The following is a 24,143-nucleotide window of genomic DNA, read 5'->3' as shown; positions in this document are numbered from 1 at the left end:
CTCACCTCGGTCATCATGAAGACCTTAGAAAAGGCAGTCCTGTCCGAACTCAAGAACTCCACGCTACCCCGACTGGACCCGTACCAGTTCGCGTACAGAGCAAACAGGTCCACAGACGATGCCATCAACATCTGTCTTGAGCTCATCAGTTATCACCTGGATAAACCTGACTCATACGCCAGAATTCTCCTACTCGACTTCAGTTCGGCGTTTAATACAATCTGCCCTTGCATCCTCCAGAACAACCTGGAGGCACTTGACGTCCACTCGACCCTACGCCACTGGGTCACGGACTTCCTGACCAACAGATCACAGGTCGTCAAGCTGGGAAATATCTCCTCCCAAGAAAGGTCTACCAACACAGGTGCCCCACAGGGCTGCGTCCTGTCGCCAATTCTGTTTTCCCTCTACACCAACAACTGCAGATCCACTGCAGATTCGGTCAAGGTCGTCAAATTCGCTGACGACACCACCATCATCGGTCTGGTGACCAAAAATGATGAGCACGACTATCGCCAGCAGGTCAACAGAATCTGCCGGTGGTGCAAGGAAAACTGGCTGGTCCTTAACACAGCCAAAACCATGGAGATGGTTATTGACTTCAGGAAGCAGGCCCCCACCCCACCCCCAATCTTCATTGATGGCACTGAGGTGGAAAAGGTATCTAGTGTCCGCCTCCTTGGTACGCAGATCTCCAGTGACCTGTGCTGAAAGATGCACACAAGCACCACACAGAGGAAGGCCCAACAAAGACTTTTCTTCCTTCGCCAACTGAGGAAGTTTGGGATGGCACAGGAGCTTATGGCAAACTTCTACTCTGCCACTATAGAATCCGTCATCTGCACCTCTATCCTGGTGTGGTATGCTGGATCCTCAAACAGGGACAAATACAAGCTTCAGAGGGTTATCAGGTCGGCGGAGAGGATCATTGGGAAACCACTCCCTTCGCTTGACCTTCTCTACAACTCCAGACTGCGCTCCAGAGCACAAAGGATCGCGAACGACCGCTCACACCCAGGTCACCGTTACTTTAATGTGCTCCCATCTGGCAGAAGGCTACAGACCATTTCCATCAAGACAGCTAGGCACATGAACTCCTTTTTCCCTGCTGCCGTTAGACTCTTGAATTCCATTCACTGGCTCCCCCCCTCAGGCCAGTAGTCTGATCATATGGTTCCAACGATATGAAGTGATAGGTCACCCACTGACTGTTTCTGGTTTTTCTGCCACCATTGCTCCCCCTCCTTAAAGCTACACCTAGTTACTGTAAAAGTTACTGCACTCTTTTGGGTTTTATTTGTAAGTGCGTCATCCACCCACTGCTGGGTTGGTTGTCATGGTTGTCTTTTAATGTCTGTGTTGTTGCCTTTTTGTATCGCTGCTGTTACCTTTTTGTCGCTGAGTTCTCTGTTTGTGCCGAACCCAATTCCGGGCATGTCTCAGTCATGCTTGGCGAAATAAACTTGATTCTGATTCTGAGAAACAACTTGCCGGTGAGATGCTTGATATGAGATAGCCTGACTCGCTGGAATTCGACCCTAGTCATGTTCTCTCGCCTGCTAGAACAGGAAAAAGCCGTCACCCAGTACCTGTACAATTTCAGTAGAAGGACACAATCTGGGGAGATGGTGATGTTCTGGCCCAACAACTGGACACTGATGCGAGATGCATGCAGGCTCATGCGGCCGTTTGAGGAGCTGACCAACCTGGTGAGTCGCAGTGAAGGCACCATCAGCGACTTGATCCCGTACGCTTACTTCCTGGAACATGCCATGCGTAGAGTGGTGGATCAAACTGTGGAGGCGCGTGAACAGGAACATTTACAGGAGGAAGCGTTGTGGGATCAATTCTCATCAGAACCAGATGTTTCCTCAACACCTGCGGCAGCACAGAGGGGGGAGCAGGAGGATGAGGAAGAGTCATGTGGGGAGGAGGAGTCAGACTCGGATGATGAGGAAGGTGTGTAGCACCATACACCATAGAATGGTCTAGCATCATACAAAATAAATGGGATACAGTTGGGGACATCAAACTTGGAGAAGGATTTAGGAGCACTCATCGACAACAAGTTAAATAATCATACTCAATGCCAAGCCGCTGCAGCTAAAGCTAACAAAATTTTGGGATGCATTAAAAGGGAAATAAAAACTCGAGATGCTAGCATAATATTGCCCCTGTTTGACTCTCTAGTAAGGCCACATCTGGAATATGGAATTCAGTTCTGGGCACCACATTACAAAAAAGATATTGCAGTTTTAGAGCAGGTGCAGAGACGAGCAACAAAATTGATACGTGGGATGGAAGGTCTCACTTACCAAGAAAGGTTAGATAAACTCGGTTTATTTAGTCTTCGAGAAAAGACGCCTTGTCTGAAATACGTCACATGGGCACTCTGGTTCAATCTGGTTTTCCCCCCTATCATCAGTGTGTATATAAGATTTAGTTGTAAATAAAGATTTCAGATGCTTTTCCACCAACTTGAGTGTTTGTGGTGTGTGTCTCCCAGCTGGAGAGAGGGTATTCACTTAGAAGGGGGGAATTTTACCTGGGTTGCAGATCTGGGATCTGCTAAATCATCTTGTAGCTGCCTCCAATGAAATTGAGCTAACAGTTTGGTGTCAGAAGTGGGATCCGCCATATACAGTATCGGGTGAGTAATTCTATTTCTGATTACCACCCTATACTGTCAGAGCGGATTAATAGAACCCGAAAGGAAAGTGCTTCTGTAGCGCCTCTCCCAGGAATCTGATATTCCTAAAGTAAATAGCGGGTCTGATGCCCCAATTAAGAAAGCAGTACTGTGTGTCTAAGTGAATATTCTCTCTAAACATTGTATATTGCTGTATGCACGGTGGCGTAGTGGTTAGCTCTCTCGCCTTGCAGCGCTGGGTCCCTGGTTCGAATCCCAGCCAGGGCACTATCTGCAAAGAGTTTGTATGTTCTCTCCGTGTCTGCGTGGGTTTCCTCCGGGCACTCCGGTTTCCTCCCACATTCCAAAAACATACGGATAAGTTAATTGGCTCCCCCTAAAAAATTGGCCCTAGACTACAATACTTACACTACATAATATAGACATATGGCAATGGTAGGGATTAGATTGTGAGCTCCTTTGAGGGACAGTTAGTGACAAGACAATATATATATATATATATATATATATATATAGAATGGAGAGATAGAGAGGAGCCAGCACTGCTAATGGGGTAATTTATTTCAGCAGATAAAAACAGTGACACTTACAATCAGCGTGGTCGGATGCAGAGCGGGAGGGTGGGCGCCAGGTCTATGTCCCCCTGCGGACGTTCGTTTCGCGCTACAAGCGCTTGTTCACCGCAATGGGGAAGAGTAATGGAGGCGGGCAGCGTCAGCGTGGGTTACATACCCACGTAGCGGCGGCACTTCCGCCTACGTCGGCTTGCCACACCTCTAGTTTCTATGGTGACCCAAGACGCCCACCTCTTCCGTATAGAGACAGAAAGCGTCCATGTATCTAAGCAATGGGGGACCAGCGCGGCGGCGTCATGCGCCGAACCAATCAGGATCCAGCTCTGGTGCAAAAATGTAAACAAAGCGCGGACGACTACACCCGCATTCGTAGATAAACGCCTACTGTATTAGAGGCAAATTGGCAGAAGAGCAAGGACAGTGACCGGGCACACTAAGGCGCCGCCGCGCCGGGACCCCATCCAGACACGTCGGCACAAAGAAACATAAAAACAAGTTGAGGCGAGTGTGCATGGCAGCACCAACCCGTATCGTGGATGTTTGCGGAGGTGGTCGAGGTATGTGGATGACGTCCTGGTGTTCTGGTCAGGCACGGAACAGGAATTCTCCTTCTTTATGGCCTACCTGAATTGCAATCAGGTTAATATGGAATTTACTTCAGAACTAAGTGCCAGTCAGATCAACTTCCTGGATCTTGAGATTGTGGTCCATGAAGACCACCTAGTGACCAAAGGGTACAGAAAGAGTACGGCCACAAATTCAATCTTACATAGAGGAAGTTTCCACCCGCCTTGGGTGACAAAATCAATTCCCTATGGGCAATTTCTGCGGCTCCGTAGAAACAACAGCGAAGATTCTAGATACCTCGAACAGGCAGATGAATTAAAATTACGACTGCAATTTAGGGGCTATGACCCTGTACTATTAGACGAGGCCAAGGACAGAGCCCTTAAGAGACCTAGGAGCGAACTACTCAAGAGAAGACGCCACCATGGGGCCCCGAAGAACCAATCGGGAGCCAATACTAGACAGGTGTTCGCGTTCGAGTACTCGCCAATGGCAAACACGATTAAGAGAATTATCCAAAAGAACTGGCACGTTCTACAGGGAGATCCCCTCCTCACAGATGTCACCTCTATGTCCCCCCTAGTAACCTTCAGAAGGGCCCCCACATTAGGGGATATGCTGACCAGTAGCGAATACAAAAGCTCGCAGTCAACCAATTGGCTGAATACTCTTAAGCAGCCGGGCAATTATCGTTGCGGCTCATGTGGTATCTGTGATCAGATCCTTAAACATGGACCACAAACCCTTGGAGGCGTACCGGTCAAGATCAAAGATGTCCTCTCGTGTAGATCTAAATTCGTAGTCTACTGTCTATTGTGCCCGTGCAAGAGATTCTATATCGGCCAAACTACTCGAGAATTGCAGACCAGGATAAAGGAACATTTACGCTCCCTGAAATCTAAAGATAAACACACGAGATTGATAGAACATATGGCTGAATGCCACGAAAGGAATCCGAACTGTCTCAAGTTCTTCGCTCTGGAAACTATATCTTTCACTACTAGAGGGGGGGATAGGGAACGCACCTTACTGCAACATGAGGCCCGATGGATTATACGAACTAACGCCCTAGGACCCCTTGGGTTAAATGATAAAAATGAACTGGCTTGCTTTCTGGAAAGATGATCTAGAAATTGTTGTCCCTCAGCTTCTGACCACTTTCCCACATGTGCCCCTGAATATTCGAGATTTGGTTGGGACACATGTGGGACTCTATATTCGCACCTTCTGGGACTCTTGTGTTCCTGGCTTTTTGGGCCCTTTTGCTGTCGCTCGCCTACCTTCTCCTTTCTGCTGCACATGCCTGCGCAGTTTTTTACCTCCGCATGCATGTGCAGCTGTGTTCCCTTGTGCACGTTTTTCCTCCCTTCTTCCCTCTGGGGACCTCTTGGGCCTCTGGCTGTATCTGGGTCTCCATCATATGCAGCTACTACTCTGTTCTCACCCTTGTGGGCATCCCATCTTCCTTCTGAATACCTGTGCCCTTTATCGGTCCCTTTGTCTCCCTCCCCTCTCCCTCCTTGGGCTTCGCCTCAACTTGTTTTTATGTTTCTTTGTGCCGACGTGTCTGGATGGGGTCCCGGCGCGGCGGCGCCTTAGTGCGCCCGGTCACTGTCCTTGCTCTTCTGCCAATTTGCCTCTAATACAGTAGGCGTTTATCTACGAATGCGGGTGTAGTCGTCCGCGCTTTGTTTACATTTTTGCACCAGAGCTGGATCCTGATTGGTTCGGCGCATGACGCCGCCGCGCTGGTCCCCCATTGCTTAGATACATGGACGCTTTCTGTCTCTATACGGAAGAGGTGGGCGTCTTGGGTCACCATAGAAACTAGAGGTGTGGCAAGCCGACGTAGGCGGAAGTGCCGCCGCTACGTGGGTATGTAACCCACGCTGACGCTGCCCGCCTCCATTACTCTTCCCCATTGCGGTGAACAAGCGCTTGTAGCGCGAAACGGACGTCCGCAGGGGGACATAGACCTGGCGCCCACCCTCCCGCTCTGCATCCGACCACGCTGATTGTAAGTGTCACTGTTTTTATCTGCTGAAATAAATTACCCCATTAGCAGTGCTGGCTCCTCTCTATCTCTCCATTCTACATCTACATGTCTACAATTATCAGCCTGTGCACGCTTCGAAAGGGGATTTAATTGTTACAATCATATGCTGATTATGGTCAAGTCCAGACCCTTGCTGTTATCCTAAGAGTGCTGAAGATTCATCTGCTCTCTACTTCCATATATATATATATATATATATATATATATACACTGTACAGCGCTGCGTAATATGTCGGCGCTATATAAATACTAAATAATAATAATAAAGAAAAAATAGTCGCTTAAGTAAATTTTAGTTGTTATATAAGATTGCATGTTACTGTATAGATTTGTGTAGATTGTATGTGAGGTTAAGCTGAGATTGAAGGTATAAACTTGTCCACATAGGATAGTTAAAATTCAAACCATAAATTGGGTGTAGATCAACCTGATTAGAAACTATAGAAGAATCACATAAGCTGGAGACCAGGTTTGCCAGTAAAGTCTAATACTGACGTCACTATCCCTAGATAAACCTTCAAACTCAGCTAATCTCACTCTATTTCTTTTTATTTTAGCTTAGCATAATGGGAAAGTCTCAAGGTAAGGAGAATCCCAAGGGTTATTTTTGATTTATGATGTATCATATTCTGTGATGCTGTTTAATGCGGATATATAGATTTGTAAGTTTTAGAAAGAATCATGTTCCACAATTTTCTTTGAATCTTATTTCTGAATAACTCTATTTAGGGGTTTTATTTTTTTTCTGAGACACTCAGCAGTTGCAGGTGTCTCTCTGGACCAGGACATTTTGAATGGACATTGCGGCCGCAGGATAACTTTTTTTATCAGTCCCTCCAAAATGTTCTGGCCTGGCTACTAGATGTTTCTGAGCCTTTTCTTCTGATTACTGTAAATGTGTTTGTCTATCTCCTCTCACTGTAGTTTCTGTGGAACTGTGATATAAATTACTTGTATATGACTGGTTGCACTTTTTCAGCTAGGGTGTACTTTAAATATGCATCTCTGGACATCTGCTCAGAGTTGTTGCAGGTTTTTTTTTAGAGTTAGGAATAAACCTCTTTAATTGATCATTTTCTTCTACCGTCAGAAAAGTCAAAAGCTAAATTATTGTTGGAGTCTAAGGTATGCTGACTGTGGTTATGTAAATTTGCATGTGTTGCCTTTCTTTGTTTACTATAGGAGAAGGTTTGTAAATTGTCTTGAGGCAAGGCAGGTGAGATTGAATGTGTAATTGGTTTTCACCTCATATAATTAATTACCCATGCACAAAGTTGCTGGCCATTACAATGATTTTTCATTTTAATCTTTGAAAAAGGCAACAATTTATTTAAAGGAAACCAGATTTAAAATGCCTTAACATTTGTAATGTAAGGTCAGTAATGTCAAATTAACGGATGATAAGGCATGTTCAATCTGGAGTTTGTGTTTGGGTTGCCGGGTATTTTGCATATACCTGAGAATTCAAAGCACACAACAGTTTTGCTGTCAATGGGTTAATTAGGTTTGTAAATATTCAAGTAGGAATTAAGTTTCTGTGAATGAAATGTAATCATTTTAGCTTGAGCTTGCACTCATGCCGATATGAATGTAATGTAGAGAGATTGTGTCCAAAATCATCTTGCTCAAATTACTAGAAGTTATGCTCATTCCAGGTTTTCCGTTCATATTGCCAAGAATAATGCAAACAATTGTGTGAATGTTTGGGTACCTGTATGAAATTAGTGGTGATGAGTCCCTTAAGCAAAGTGACATACTTAGAATCTTACACAATTACAAGTGAAAAAAATATAACAAATGCTTTTAAAGCAATTTCTTTGTTGGTTTCTGGTCTGTATCTGGGTACAATCTGAGGGGTGTGGGAAACAAACCCTGGTGTTGGTGCATTTGGGGCGGTTTTTGAACAGCAGATGTTGACCCCCTGTACAACCTACTGTGCACAGGGTGAGATGGGGGGCCAACTAAACCTGCAAGTGGCTGAATCACACAGCCTCATAACCCGGCCCACATCAGTGTTCTAACATGCCTGGAGAGGATGGAGACAAATATATCATGTAAAATACTTATTGGTTGATTTGATTGTAATTGTCTCCTTATGTCTGTTTGTATTAATACTAGGGATGGGACGACGAATCCGGCGAATCCACGAATTCCTCGAATATTAGGAAATATTCGAGATTCGTGGACTCGAATCCCGACGCCATTTTCCGTTCGCCGAATCCGCCGAATCCCGACGCTGCATCGCCGCACATCCGCCGCTTCCCCCGCTCGCAATTGTCCTCCTCCCGCTCCCCGCAGCCGCCTCCGCTCGCCCGCCGCATAAATAAGAGGAAGCAGCCTCTCACCTCCAGCGTGGAGCCCGGAGCGGCAGACCTCCTGCACACTTCCTTATTCCCCCTAGTGACCGGCTCTTACTACGCGTCATCAGTAAGAGCCGGTCAGGTGGCCACTAGGGGGAACCAGGAAGTGAAGGGAGAAGTCTGCTGCTCCGGGCTCCACGCTGATGCTGGAGGTGAGAGGCTGCTTCTCCTTATGTATGCAGGGGGACGAGTGGAGGAGGCTGCGGGGGGAGGGAGGAGGATTACCCAGCTACCTATACTGCAGCCCCTCATAGCCTGCTATCTATACTGAAGCCCCCCATAGCCTGCTACCTATACTAAAGCCCCCCATAGCCTGCTAACTATGCTGAAGCCCCCATACTGAAGCCCCCCATAGCCTGCTACCTATACTGAAGCCTCCCCATAGCCTGCTACCTATACTGAAGCCCCCATAGCCTGTTACCTATACTAAAGCCCCCATAGCCTGCTAACTATACTGAAGCCCCCCATAGCATGCTACCTATACTAAAGCCCCCATAGCTTGCTAACTATGCTGAAGCCCCCCATAGCTGCTACCTATACTGAAGCCCCCCATAGCCTGCTACCTATACTGAAGCCCCCCATAGCCTGTTACCTATACTGAAGCCCACCCATAGCCTGCTACCTATACTGAAGCCCCCCCCATAGCCTGCTACCTATACTGAAGCCCCCCGTAGCCTGTTACCTATACTGAAGCACCCCCATAGCCTGCTAACTATACTGAAGCCCCCCATAGCCTGCTACCTATACTGAAGCCCCCCATAGCCTGCTACCTATACTGAAACCCCCCCATAGCCTGTTACCTATACTGAAGCACCCCCATAGCCTGCTAACTATACTGAAGCCCCCCATAGCCTGCTACCTATACTGAAGCCCCCCATAGCCTGTTACCTATACTGAAGCACCCCCATAGCCTGCTACCTATACTGAAGCCCCCCATAGCCTGTTACCTATACTGAAGCACCCCCATAGCCTGCTACCTATACTGAAGGCCCCTATACCCTGCTACCTATACTGAAGGCCCCTATACCCTGCTACCTATACTGAAGGCCCCTATACTCTGCTACCTATACTGAAGGCCCCTATACCCTGCTGCATATACTGAAGGCCCCTATACCCTGCTACCTATACTGAAGCCCCCTATACTCTGCTACCTATACTGAAGGCCCCTATACCCTGCTGCCTATACTGAAGGCCCCTATACCCTGCTACCTATACTGAAGCCCCCTATACCCTGCTGCCTATACTGAAGACCCCTATACCCTGCTGCCTATACTGAAGACCCCTATACCCTGCTGCCTATACTGAAGGCCACTATACCCGGCTGCCTATAATGAAGGCCACTATACCCTGCTGCCTATACTGAAGGCCACTATACCTTGCAACCTATAGTGAAGGCCCCTATACCTTGCTAGCTATACTGAAGACACCTTTACCTAGCTACCTATAGTGCGGGCAACTATTGCATGGATCGCACAATTCTTATGTGCAGGATTCGTTAGATTCGGGATTCGAAAGTTTCGAGATATTCGAGAACCTTTTTAGATTCGGATCCGGATTCGGATTCGAAGAAATTGTGGATTCGTCCCATCTGTGCTGTATAAAGCAAGGTCAGAGAAATGTGTTTAAGTGTCAGAACTCTATATTACTAGGATTTACAGAAAGTATGATGTTAGTAAAAGAAATTTGAATAGAGACGAGAATAGAGAGAGTAACCTTTGTCCAAAATATTGTTACATAGCTACGCATGTGGTAAATAGGGTGCACACACCCACTAAGCTGTTTAACTTCTTATTACCATTGAGGACCTCTACATAACTGCTTTGATCGAGACTGAGCTATCAATTACTTGGCTCATGCAGTTTGACAAACCTTGAACTCTTGTCTGACTCATCTTTACTAATTTGCCTGCACAAGTGTTCTTTATTTCCTGTTCACTTGGAGACCTACCTGTGATATCACCTGATTATGGAAGACTTTGGAGATCATCTGATCTGATTCTCCTGCACTGATGCAGCCCTAGAAGGATGACCCTCTGCTGTAAGGATGAGCCCTTCCTGCACCTGCCCTCCTCCTGTGTTGGTAATGGCTGCTTCAAGCCTTTCTTTTGTGTCATCCTTTGGGAAGAACTCCGCCTCTGCTGTTGCAACTGTGATGTGAGGTTTCTCAACTGGGATGAGAAGTTGAGTCTGCCCTTCCCTGCCTTCTACAACCTGGCTGCAATTGCTACATCCTTGTTAGAGATGTAGCGAACGGTTCGCCGGCGAACGGTTCCAGGCGAACATTGGGGGTTCGCGTTCGCCTGCGCCAGGCAAACTTTTCCGGAAGTTCGATTCGCCCCATAATGCACTATGAGGGTCAACTTTGACCCTCTGCATCACAGTCAGCAGGCACATTGTAGCCATTCAGGCTACACTAAGCCCTGGAGTCCCCCCCATTATATAAGGCAGCCTCCGGCGGCCATTACAGTCACTCGTCTGCCTGCTATTAGACAGACTAGGGAGAGCTGCTGCAGACTTGTTCTTCTAGGGACAGATTAGTTAGGTTCTTGGCTGCTTAGCTTGCTCCTGGCTGATTGTTATTGCTTTTATAGCACCCCTCAATAGCTCTTGTCAGAGCTCATCCTGTACTTTTTTTTTTTTCCTGTGTGTCAAACTGACACTTTTGTTGCATGCACAGCCTTGCTAATTGATAGTGTGTGCCACTGCCAGCAGCCCAGCACATTCAGTGACTACCTGTGTGTGTGACAGGGAGCTGCACATTGTACTACCCAGTACTGCATATACCCCAGTACCTGTTGTGTTTACTTAACCTCCCTAACGTTCAATTTCCCCAGGATTTCTGTGCAAAAAGTGATAAAATGTATTTTTAAAACTTTTTTTCCCCTGTAACTTGCCAAAATGTGTCAAGCACGGGTCTAGTATACAGTGCCGGAGAGTATTGATGTGTATGCACATTTACACTGTTCACAGCATGTTTTTATGGACGGATAGATCTGTCAGTACCGCTAGGGAGGTTAACCCACCTCATCACTGCATATACCTAGCTTTGTGTTGAGTGAATCCAGCTCACTGCATCCTACTACTACCTGTTGTGTTTACTTAACCCACCTCATCACTGCACATAACTACCTGTAGTGTTGAGTGAACCCAGCTCACTGCATATACCTACTACCTGTTGTGTTGAGTGAACCCAGCTCACTGCATATACCTACTACCTGTTGTGTTGAGTGAACCCAGCTCACTGCATATACCTACTACCTGTAGTGTTGAGTGAACCCAGCTCACTGCATATACCTACTACCTGTTGTGTTGAGTGAACCCAGCTCACTGCATATACCTACTACCTGTTGTGTTTACTTAACCCACCTCATCACTGCACATAACTACCTGTAGTGTTGAGTGAACCCAGCTCACTGCATATACCTACTACCTGTTGTGTTGAGTGAACCCAGCTCACTGCATATACCTACTACCTGTTGTGTTTACTTAACCCACCTCATCACTGCATATACCTAGCTTTGTGTTGAGTGAATCCAGCTCACTGCATCCTACTACTACCTGTTGTGTTTACTTAACCCACCTCATCACTGCACATAACTACCTGTCGTGTTGAGTGAACCCAGCTCACTGCATATACCTACTACCTGTTGTGTTGAGTGAACCCAGCTCACTGCATATACCTACTACCTGTTGTGTTTACTTAACCCACCTCATCACTGCATATACCTAGCTTTGTGTTGAGTGAATCCAGCTCCCTGCATCCTACTACTACCTGTTGTGTTTACTTAACCCACCTCATCACTGCACATAACTACCTGTAGTGTTGAGTGAACCCAGCTCACTGCATATACCTACTACCTGTTGTGTTGAGTGAACCCAGCTCACTTCATATACCTACTACCTGTTGTGTTGAGTGAACCCAGCTCACTGCATATACCTACTACCTGTTGTGTTGAGTGAACCCAGCTCACTGCATATACCTACTACCTGTTGCGTTTACTTAACCCACCTCATCAGTGCACATAACTACCTGTTGTGTTGAGTAAACCCAGCTCACTGCATATACCTAGCATCCCCCCGAGATGGACAAAATGGACAAACCAGGTAGAGGAAGAGGTAGAGGCAGACCCAGAGGAAGGCCACCAGGCACCGGCAGGTCTGTGCGAGGTAGTGTTGCTGTGATTTCGTGCGGACCTGCCCCAAAATACAGTGCTCAGAAGAAGGCACGTGCCATCACTTCCCAAAATCGTGAGTAGGTGATTGAGTATTTAACACAGAACACCTCATCTCCCGCAGCCACCAGCGCTACAACAAGCACCACATCCGCTGCATTTGACACTTCGCAGGAGTTATTTGGTGGTGGTGGTGGTGGTGAAATCACCAATTCACAGCCACTACTGCAACAACAAGAAGAAGGCGCAGGTACAACACCTCCTACGTCTGAGTTAGGTGGCGATAGTATGGACGTAACGTGTGTGGATGTGGATGATGGACCACCTGAAGTTGGTGCAGTTGAGGAGGTTTCTGAGGAAAGCGCAGCTGGCCAGGAGGATTATGATGACGATTATACGGATACCACATATGTTCCCGGTAGAGGAGATGACCAGGGGGACCGTTCAGAGGAGGATTCAGAGAGGACTAGGAGGAGACGACTCCATGATAGAAGCAGAGGGAGCTCGTCCTCAGAAACAGCTGGGGGCAGTTTCCGGCGCCATGTATCGCCAGCTATGGCCAGACAGCCAACATGCCCTTCAACGTCAGCTGCTGATGCCACCATAGCGCCATCAGCCCAGGGGGGCTCAGCGGTTTGGAAATTTTTTAACGTGTGTGTCTCAGATCGGAGCAAAGCCATCTGTTGTCTCTGCCATCAAAAATTGAGCCGTGGAAAGGCCAACTCTCACGTAGGGACAAGTGCCTTATGAAGGCACCTGGAGAGAAGGCACAAACAGCTATGGCAAGAACACCTGAGGAAAAGCAGCACCCCTCAAAAGACAAGCCACCCTCCTTCTCCTCTTCCTCCTTCAGGTGCATCGTGTTCATCCACTTTCTCCCTTGCACCTTCACAGCCACCCTCCCCCACACCGCCTCTTCCCTTGAGCGGTTCCTTCTCCTCTGCCCACAGCAGTACCCAGCTGTCCATGAAGGAAGTATTTGAGCGTAAGAAGCAAATGTCTGCCAGTCACCCTCTTGCCCGGCGTCTGACAGCTGGCGTGGAGGAACTATTAGCTCGCCAGCTATTACCATACAAGCTGGTGGAGTCGGAGGCTTTCCGTAAGTTTGTGGCCATTGGTACACCGCAGTGGAAGATACCAGGCCGCAATTATTTTTCACAAAAGGCCATACCCAACTGTACCGTGCAGTTGAGAGGCAAGTGGTGTCATCATTGGCACACAGCGTTGGGTCAAGGGTCCACCTGACCACAGATGCCTGGTCTGCCAAGCACAGGCAGGGCCACTACATTACATACACAGCCCATTGGGTCAACCTGGTGACCGATGGCAGCAAGCAGGGAGTACGTGGCTGCGCAGAGGACCGACTTGTCACACCTCCACGGCTTGCAGGCAGGCCTCCAGCCACCTCATCTCCACCTGCTATCACCGCTTCGCTGTCGTCATCCTCCTCCTCCTCCTCCTTGGCTGGTGCCGCCATCTCCTCTCCAACTACACAGCCCCAGCACCCCAGGGCCTATGCTGCATGCCAGGTGCGACGGTGTCATGCAGTGTTAGACATGTCTTGCCTGAAAGCGGAGAGTCACACTGGAGCAGCTCTCCTGGCTGCTCTTAACAAACAGGTGGAGCAATGGCTGACCCCGCACAAGCTTGAGATCGGCAACGTGGTGTGTGACAACGGCAGCAATCTCTTTGCTGCGTTGAATTTGGGAAAGCTGACACACATACCCTGCATGGCACATGTGCTTAATCTGGTCGTGCAAAGATTTGTGTCCAAGTACCCAGGCTTAGAGGACATCCTGAAGCAGGCCAGGAAGTTGTGTGGGCATTTCAGGCGCTCTTACAAGGCCATGGCACGCTTTGCGGAGATTCAGTGTAGAATCAACTTGCCGGTGAGACGCCTGATTTGCGATAGCCCGATTCGCTGGTATTCCACCCTGCTGATGTTCTCTCGCCTGCTAGACCAGGAGAAAGCCGTCACCCACTACCTGTATCATTACAGTACAAGGACACAATCTGGGAGGATGGGGATGTTGTGGCCCAACAACTGGACACTGATGTGAAATGCATGCAGGGTCATGGAGCCCTTTGAGGAGGTGACCAAACTGGTGAGTCGCGATGAGGGCACCATCAGAGACTTGATCCCCTACGCATACTTCCTGGAGCGTGCCATGCGTAGAGTGGTGGATACAGCTGTGGAGGAGTGTGAACAAGAAGAGTTAGGGCAGCAGGAGTTGTGGGAGCCATTTACACACGAACCTGATGTGTCCACAACACCGGCGGCAGCACAGGGGGAGAAGGAGGAAGAAGAGGAGTCGTGTGGGGAAGGAGAGGAGTCAGACTCTGATGATGGTGATGATGAGGAAGGTGTTTCTGTGGAGGAGGAAGAGGCGGCGGAAGGAGAACAACCGCGGCAGCCATCACAGGGGGCTTCTGCTGCTCCACGTTCCCGTGGTATTGTTCGTGGCTGGGGGGAGGAAGAGGAGTTGCGTACCGTCACTGAGGAAGAGCAAGAGGAGATGGAGAGTACGTCTGCATCCAGCTTTGTGCAGATGGCCTCTTTCATGTTGTCCAGCCTGTTGAGGGACCCCCGTATCAAAAAACTCAAGACGAATGACCTGTACTGGGTGGCCACGCTACTAGACCCTCGGTACAGGCACAAAGTGGCGGACCTCTTAGCAACTCAACAAAAGGCGGAAAGGATGCAGCACTTGCAGAACAAGCTGTCGATGATGCTTTACAATGCATTTAAGGGTGATGTGGCTGCACAACGCAATCAAGGTACCACTGGCAGTAACCCTCCTCCTCCCAAGTCCACGCAGGCAAGAAAAGGACGCTCCAGCGATCTCAGGGTGATGTCGGACATGCGGACGTTCTTTAGTCCAACTCCTCGCCATAGTCCTTCCGGATCCACCCTCCACCAACGCCTGGACCGGCAGGTAGCCGACTACCTGGCCTTGAGTGTGGATGTAGACTCTGCGAAAAGCGACGATGAACCCTTGGACTACTGGTTGCGCAGGCTTGACCTGTGGCCAGAGCTGTCCCAATTTGCCATCCAACTTCTCTCTTGCCCTGCCCCAAGCGTCCTGTCAGAAAGGACCTTCAGTGCAGCTGAAGGCATAGTTACTGAGAAGAGAAGTCGCCAAAGTCACAACAGTGTTCAGTACCTGACCTTTATCAAAATGAATGAGGCAGGGGCGTAGCAATAGGGGTTGCAGAGGTAGCGACCGCATCGGGGCCCTTGGGCCAGAGGGGCCCCATGGGGCCCTTCCTCAACCAAAGCATTAGCTGTTTATTGGTCCTGTGGTGGTAATAATCACCTCTATAGATGCTTTGAATCGTAGTAATCATTAACAAACTGTTCCCCATCCGATTCTTGCACCTCTAATACTATGTATGACCAAGGCAGGTTTTGTTGCGCCGTATCAAGTGTTATATATAGAGTGCTGGGAGGGGCCCCATGTAAAACTCGCACCGGGGCCCATAGCTCCAAAGCTACGCCACTGGAATGAGGAATGGATCACAGAGGGCTACTGCACGACCGAAGACTAAGTCAGTCCCCACACACAGCATCTCTGCCTGCAGGCCGCTTGACTGCCTTCTCCGCCACCACCAACAGGGTCCAGGACTCTAGGCGGATTCCTGAATTTTTAAGGCCGCTGCTAGCAGCGGCCGCTACACTAATTTTTCTGGTGCGTGTACATGTGCCCATCCCCCTTCGTGATCATTACCTTGCCGCGGTGAAGGGGCTTGCGCATCACAATGAAGCAATGACCGCCGGCTATTTGAGTGTCTCGGGTGGGGGTGGCACACAAAAGATAATAAGGTCGTTGCTTCATTGTGGTCAGACCAAATTTGATCAGCTGGACAGTCACTGTTCTGTCAATCAGCTACATCAGCCGGGCGAGCATATGGGCTGAAAAGCCACCATCACCTGCACTCTCGTCATGGTGCGCACCAGTCCAGCATGGCCGTCACTACACAAACGGCTGTTTGCAGTCACTGCATACCTTTCACTGCATCTGTGACTGCACATTATACCTGGCAGTCAGTGCATAACTTGCACTTGAATGGATACACTTTTAAACAATTTAAAAATACAACCATCTAAACTTTCAAACAATTTAAAAATGCAACCATCTATCATTTTCAAAAAATTTAAAAAAGGGCAAAAAAACTTGCCCTCCGTAAAACATTCTTGGCAAATGCTTTCAACTTCGTTTGTCTCCTGCTGGCTCAAGGGTCCATCTAACCACAGATGCCTGGTCTGCAAAGCACGGTCAGGGCAGCTACAGCATGGGTCTCAGCAGGCTCCCACTTAGGGCCGCAATCCAACCTTCATTCCCCGCGGTGACAATGGCAGACTTGCCCTCCATAACGGATTCCCGTTAAAGGATTTAAAGTTAATTCATTTCAATTAGGGCCGCAAAAGGTCCTCTTGAGTCCTGTATTGTTATTTTTGGTCACTACCTCGGGGCGTGCATGCCTGCCTGCCTCCCTCCTTGCCTGGATGTGTGGTGGTAGACGTTGATCAGGCTCCAACTCCGGAACGCAATACAAGAGGGAGCTCGTCCTCAAAAACAGCTGGGGGCAGTGTCCGGCGCCATGTATCGCCCGCTATGGCCAGACAGCCAACATGCCCTTCAACCTCAGCTGCTGATGCCACCGTAGCGCCATCAGCCCAGGGGGGCTCAGCGGTTTGGAAATTTTTTAACGTGTGTGTCTCAGATTGGAGCAAAGCCATCTGTTGTCTCTGCCAGCAAAAATTGAGCCGTGGAAAGGCCAACTGTCACGTAGGGACAAGTGCTTTACGAAGGCACCTGGAGAGAAGGCACAAACAGCTATGGCAAGAACACCTGAGGAAAAGCAGCACCCCTCAAAAGACAAGCCGCGGAGAACAACCGCGGCAGCCGTCACAGGGGGCTTCTGCTGCTCCACGTTCCCATGGTATTGTTCGTGGCTGAGGGGAGGAAGAATGGATACACTTTTAAACAATTTAAAAATACAACCATCTAAACTTTCAAACAATGTAAAAATACAACCATCTAAACTTTCAAACAATTTAAAAATACAACCATCTAAACTTTCAAACAATGTAAAAATACAACCATCTATCATTTTCAAAATTTTTTAAAAAAGGGCAAAAAAACTTGCCCTCCGTAAAACATTCTTGGCAGATGCTTTCGACTTGGTTTGTCTTCCGCTGGCTCAAGGGTCCATCTGACCACAGATGCCTGGTCTGCAAAGCACGGTCAGGGCAGCTACAGCATGGGTCTCAGCAGGCTCCCACTTCGGGCCGGAATCCAACCTTCATTCCCCGCGGTGACAATGGCAGACTTGCCCTCCATAACGGATTCCCGTTAAAGGATTTAAAGTTAATTCATTTCAAATACACAGCAGGGCCTCGAAAGTCCGCCTCCTGTATTGTTATTTTTGGTCACTACCTCGGGGCGGGCGTGCATGCCTGCCTGCTGCCCTCCTTGGATGTGTAGTGGTAGCCGTTTCTCAGGCTCCACACCGGCTTCCATCCCTCATTCCCCGGCCATTACCCGGGGTCACAAATGGCAGACTTGCCCGCCTCCATATGATTCTCGTGAAAGGAATGTGGTGTCATCTTTGCCCGCCATAACTGGTTCTCGTTAAAGGATTTAAAGTACATTCATTTCAAATACACAGCAGGGCCTCGAAAGTCCTCCTTCTGTATTGTTATTTTTGGTCACTACATCGGGGCGGGCGGGCGTGCATGCCTGCCCGCTGCCCTCCTTGGATGTGTAGTGGTAGCCGTTGCTCAGGCTCCACACCGGATTCAAACCCCTCATTCCCCGGCCATTACCCGGGGTCACAATGGCAGACTTGCCCGCCTCCACAGGATTCTCATTGTAGCGGTACTGAACAAGTACACAGCAAGTAGAAAATGTAATTTAAAAACAAAACGTAAGTGTTTTAACAATGCCATGGAAAGTTGAGAAGGAAGTCACACATTACCTGACATCACTGAGTGAGGAAGAGCAATCTCGCCATGTTGCGCAGTAGTCCAGCATGGCCGTCACTACACAAACAGCTGTTTGCGGTGCGTTACACAGTGAGTTTGGTGTGTCAGTGTGAAGCAGTACTCTAATTACACTCCCTGATTGATGTATACACATGCAAGATGTTTGAAAGCACGTTAGGCCTGCAATTTAGCATTCAATGTGATTTCTGCCCTTAAAACGCTGCTTTGCGTCACATCCAGATTTTTCCCCGGGACTTTTGGCATGTATCCCACTCCGCCATGCCCCCCTCCAGGTGTTAGACCCCTTGAAACATCTTTTCCATCACTTTTGTGGCCAGCATAATTTTTTCTATTTTTCAAAGTTCGCCTCCCCATTGAAGTCTATTGCGGTTCGCGAACTTTTCCGCAAACCGAACCTTCCGCGGAAGTTCGCGAACCGAAAATCGGAGGTTCGTGACATCTCTAATCCCTGTTATAAATCTGTTTCCATTTCTTTTGTGGGTGCCCAATGCCATACAATGAAACTGCTAACAAAAAGGCACTGGGTGTAGCCACGGTGATTACACGGCCAGCTCTCAACCGGCACTGTCTGTTTGCCCCGAGACAGCGAGAGCTTGGCAGAAAAACATCTGCATTCATCATGAGGGCTTGTGGTGATGAATTCACCGTCCTCCTTCACCCTTCAGATGAACAATATTCTACTCTGCAATAATGAACTGACATTTCCTGGACCCACTAGAGCAGGGGTAGGGAAACTTGGCTCTCCAGCTGTGATAAAACTACAAGTCCCACAATGCATTTGCCTTTATTAATCATGAGTGTGGCTGTCAGACTCCTGCAATGCACTGTGGGACTTGTAGTTCCTTAACAGCTGGAGAGCCAACGTTCCCTACCCCTGCACTAGAGGATCATTTTTTTTTTCAAAATGCATTAAGAAGTTCTAACCTTATGGGTGAGGTGTGGCTTTAGGCAACCTGTTAAAGTTTACCACATTCAGTTTTCCATTAAGTTATGCAGGGCTAGATTAGGATGATATACTAGCAAAGCTAACTACTGTTAATTTATCTTGTAGTTGTGTAACCCTTTAACCTCTTGACGACCAGCTAACGCCGATTGGCGTAAACTGGTCGTCTGCAAGTTTCCATGGAAACGAACGAGCGGCCTTTCCATGTCCGTTCACGGAGGCTGTCTCCGTGAACAGCCGGCGAGCCGCGGGGAAGAAATCCCCGCTGTTTACATCATACGGCGCTGCTGCGCAGCAGTGCCGTAAGGCAGATCGGCGATCCCCGGCCTCTGATTGGCCGGGGATCGCCGTCATTTGATAGGCTGAAGACTATCCTACAATGCGCAGGACGGATATCCGTCCTGCGCAGCCCAGAGGGGTAGGGAGAGGGAGGGAGAGGGACGGAGCGCAGAAAACGCTGCGGAGGGGGGCTGTGAAGAGCCCCCCCCCCGCAAAGCGCAGAGAGCCGGCGGCGATCAGACCCCCCCAGGGGGACATCCCCCTAGTGGGGAAAAAAGGGGGTAAGTCTGATCGCCCTGGCTAAAACCTGATCTGTGCTGCGGGCTGGAGAGCCTACGCAGCACAGATCATTCAGAAAAGCCCTGGTCGGCAAGTGGTTAAACTGTATATTGTATTTGTGTACCAATGACAACACTAACTCCTTGATCTCTAACATACATAGAGCTGTGCATAGTATCTAAGTGATCCCGCCCTTTTCTTTAGAAAAGGTTGGGATCAAAGGTTGGGTTGAAAGGTTGTAATAATGTGCTGCTTGAACCACCCTGATATTAAAAGATATACAGCACATCAAATTTTCATTTTGTCTTCTGTCTGGCCAGAACCACATTAGTGTGCCATACAGGAGACAAACCTGTATTTGAATACCCACTTGGTATATTACCATAAAGGCTCGTTAACATAGATCTGAAGAGTTAGAAGGACCTGGGGTATTGAATATTAACACATGTAACAACTCCTACCTCTGCCAATGTGTACAGAAAAACAAACCCTATTGTCTAAGCTGTCTGTACTATTGTCCTTGCTGTCCGTACTATTGTCTGAAATACGTCACATGGGCACTCTGGTTCAATCTGGTCCCCCCCCCCCCCCCCCCCCCATCATCAGTGTGTATATAAGATTCAGTTGTAAATAAAGATTTCAGATGCTGTTCCACCAACTTGAGTGTTTGTGGTCTGTGTCTCCCAGCTGGAGAGAGGGTATTCACTTAGAAGGGGGGAATTTTACCTGGGTTGCAGATCTGGGATCTGCTAAATCATCTTGTAGCTGCCTCCAATGAAATTGAGCTAACAGTTTGGTGTCAGAAGTGGGATCCGCCATATACAGTATTGGGTGAGTAATTCTATTTCTGATTACCACCACTATACTGTCAGAGCGGATTAATAGAACCCGATCTAATTAACATGTATAAATACATCAGAGGGCAATATAATAGCTTGGCGGATGAGTGTAACATATGCGGCTGCAGACACGCAGGGTGTCTCCGCAGCCGCTTCGGCTCCCTATTCAGAGTCTTTTTCCGTTCTCTCAGCGTCTATCACGCCGAGGACGGAATTGTCATTTGCACATAAGGTTTCTGTATCTCGCGCGTAAACGGGACCTTTATGCTGGGAGGATGCGCGTCAGCTGACCCACTGGTCGGCTGACGTCAGAGAGCACGTTCGCCGCTCAGGATTGGCTGATTGGAGGGGGCGCGGCTTGGAGGTGTCCTCTGCTTCTTAAGCCGTCGCTGCTCACTCACAACTTGTCTGCGGTTGCGAATACTTATGTGCTAGCGCTTAGACCTTAGACTAGTATCCGGTGTGCTTTGATCTGGGAGGAAACCAGGGATTCACACAAGACTAGGAGATTGTTTACTGTATATTATTGATATTCTGTGTATGACTCTAGCTAACCTCTGACTCTGCTAGTAGCTTTTCGTCTTTGTACTTCTGCCCATCTGATCTGGTTGCTGAATCCCTGCCTGATTGCCTACTGCTCTTTTGCCTTCTGGCTCTGTACTGTATCTGCCTCTTAGTTGCCGAACCTAGCCTGTCTGACGCGCCGACTCACCAGTGGGCCCTCGCCACTGGTGAGGTATTCTTATTAGTGCCCACCAGCTCCTCTGGTGAGGCTCAGCTAAACTAATCAGTTACTGTACTCTAATAGTGCCCACCAGCTCCTCTGGTGAGGCTCAGCTAAACTAATCAGTTACTGTATTCTAATAGTGCCCACCAGCTCCTCTGGTGAGGCTCAGCTAAACGAATCAGTTGCTGTGTTCTAGTAGTGCCCACCAGCTCCTCTGGTGAGGCTCAGCTAAACTGATCAGTTGCTGTGTTCTATGGGTGCCCACCAGCTCCTCTGGTGAGGTTTTGCTAAACTTGTTGTTACTGTAAACGGGAAGACAGTAGGAGGCGCCCTGTAGGAGACCCTGTTTTTTGGCGCTCAGTCCTTCCTCATTAACTATCAGCACCATATATAGACCTGATGAAGCGGTTTATGCTGTGAAACGCGTTGTCCAGAGTGCTTTCTACCAATAAATGTTTTTCATCTTCCCTACTGAGTGAAGTGTCGTTTCATAAGGTAGGCGATTTATGTCACTATTATATACCGCACCTTATACAACACCATAAAACCAACAACAAGGGCGCCTCCTACAGTCTTCCCATTTACGTATAGCTTCCCACATAGTGGGATTGTTATTTTTACCACAATTTTGTGGTGAAAAACTTTTTGTAAAGGAGCTGCGACCATCTATCCTAAAGACCGAGTGGGGACGGGACTTTCCCACACGCCTACTTGAGTGGTTGCCCATCAGCAACCCACACTTGTGAGTAATATTTCATCTTTTTTCTATACCGGTTTACTAAGATAATACACTATAGGGGCTCCCGGTGTCTCTGTGTTTTTTTTCGTTTCTTGTCTATCACAGCTCCCTTGTTGTTACTGTGTTCTATGGGTGCCAACCAGCTCCTCTGGTGAGGTCTTGCTAGACTTATTGTTACGGTGTTCTATAAGTACCCACCAGCTCCTCTGGTGAGGTCTTGTTAAACTTATCGTTACTGTGTTCTAATAAGTCCCCACCAGCTCCTCTGGTGAGGTCTTGCTAAACTTATTGTTGCTGAGTTCTTACAGTGCCTACCAACTCCTCTGGTAAGGCCCAGTCTATTGTTGCACCAAGCACTACACATACCTTGTATCTTGCCAGCTATACGTGTATTATTGGTGATACTGCAGATCACCACATAATCAGGTATAGCATCTGTATTATTGGTGATTCTGCAGAACACACATAATCAGACGTCTGTGTTGCTACACCGATCGTTACAATGAGCTTTTTGTCCCTAGGCCTTCTCAAAGGACTAGAGGACATGATCTGCGCATGGAGGAAAAACGTTTTAGCCATTTATTTAGGAAAGGGTTCTTTACAGTAAGAGTGATTAAGATGTGGAATGCATTGCCACAGGAAGTCGTTATGGCAAACTCTATATCTGCATTTAAAAGGGGCTTAGATGCTTTCCTTGCGTTGAAAGACATCCATGGCTACAATTACTAGGTAATGCCTTATGATGTTGATCCAGGGATTTTATCTGATTGCCACCTGGAGTCGGGAAGGAATTTTTCCCTTTTGGGGCTAATTGGACCATGCCTTGTAAGGGTTTTTTCGCCTTTCTCTGGATCAACAGGGATATGTGAGGGAGCAGGCTGGTGCTGTAATTTATACTGGTTGAACTCGATGGACGTATGTCTTTTTTCAACCAAAATAACTATGTAACTATGTGTTTCTTTGGAGGAGGCGGCGGCAGAACAACAACCGCAGCAGGCGTCACAGGGGGCTCGTGCTACTCAACGAATCCCGTGGTATTGTTCGTGGCTGCGGGGAGGAGGAGGACTTACCTGACATCACTGAGGACGAGCAGCAGGAGATGGATAGTAAGTGTGGATTCAACTTTGTGCAGATGGTGTCTTTCATGCTGTCCAGCCTGTTGAAGGACCCTCGTGTAAAAAAAACTCAAGGGGAATGACAATTACTGGGTGGCCACGCTACTAGACCCTCAGTATAGGCACAAAGTGGCGGAGAGGTTTCCAAATCACCAGAAGGCAGAAAGGATGCAGCACTTGCAGAACAAGCTGGCAACTATGCTTTAAAATGCATTTAAGGGTGATGTCACAACACAACGCAATAAAGGTATCACTGCCAGTAATCCTTCTCCCATGTCCAAGCAGGCAAGAACAGGACGCTCCAGCGACCTCATGGTGATGTCAGACATGCGGACATTCTTTAGTCCAACATCTCGCCTTAGCGCTTCCGGATCCACCCTCCACCAATGCCTGGACTGGCAGGTAGCCGGCTACCTGGCCTTAAGTGTGGATGTAGACACTGTGAGCAGCGATGAACCCTTGGACTACTGGGTGTGCAGGCTTGACCTGTGGCCAGAGCTGTCCCAATTTGCCATCCAACTTCTGTCTTGCCCTGCCTCAAGCGTCCTGTCAGAAAGGACCTTCAGCGCAGCTGGGGGCATTGTCACTGAGAAGAGAAGTTGCCTAAGTCACAAAAGTGTTCAGTACCTCACCTTTATCAAAATGAATGAGGCATGGATCCCAGAGGGCTACTGCCCAACCAAAGACTAAGTCAGTCCCCACATACAGCATATCTGCCTGCACCGCGTGTGACTGCCCGCCCAGGGCCGGATTTCTGGGAAGGCCGCAAAGGCCATGGCCTAGGGTGGTAAAAATCAGCAGGGTGAAGGACTTGGAGAGATAAGAGGTCACAT

The sequence above is a fragment of the Hyperolius riggenbachi genome, chromosome 8 (genome assembly GCF_040937935.1).
Source record: "Hyperolius riggenbachi isolate aHypRig1 chromosome 8, aHypRig1.pri, whole genome shotgun sequence".
Lineage (NCBI taxonomy): Eukaryota > Metazoa > Chordata > Amphibia > Anura > Hyperoliidae > Hyperolius > Hyperolius riggenbachi.
This window is presented reverse-complemented; position numbering follows the sequence as displayed.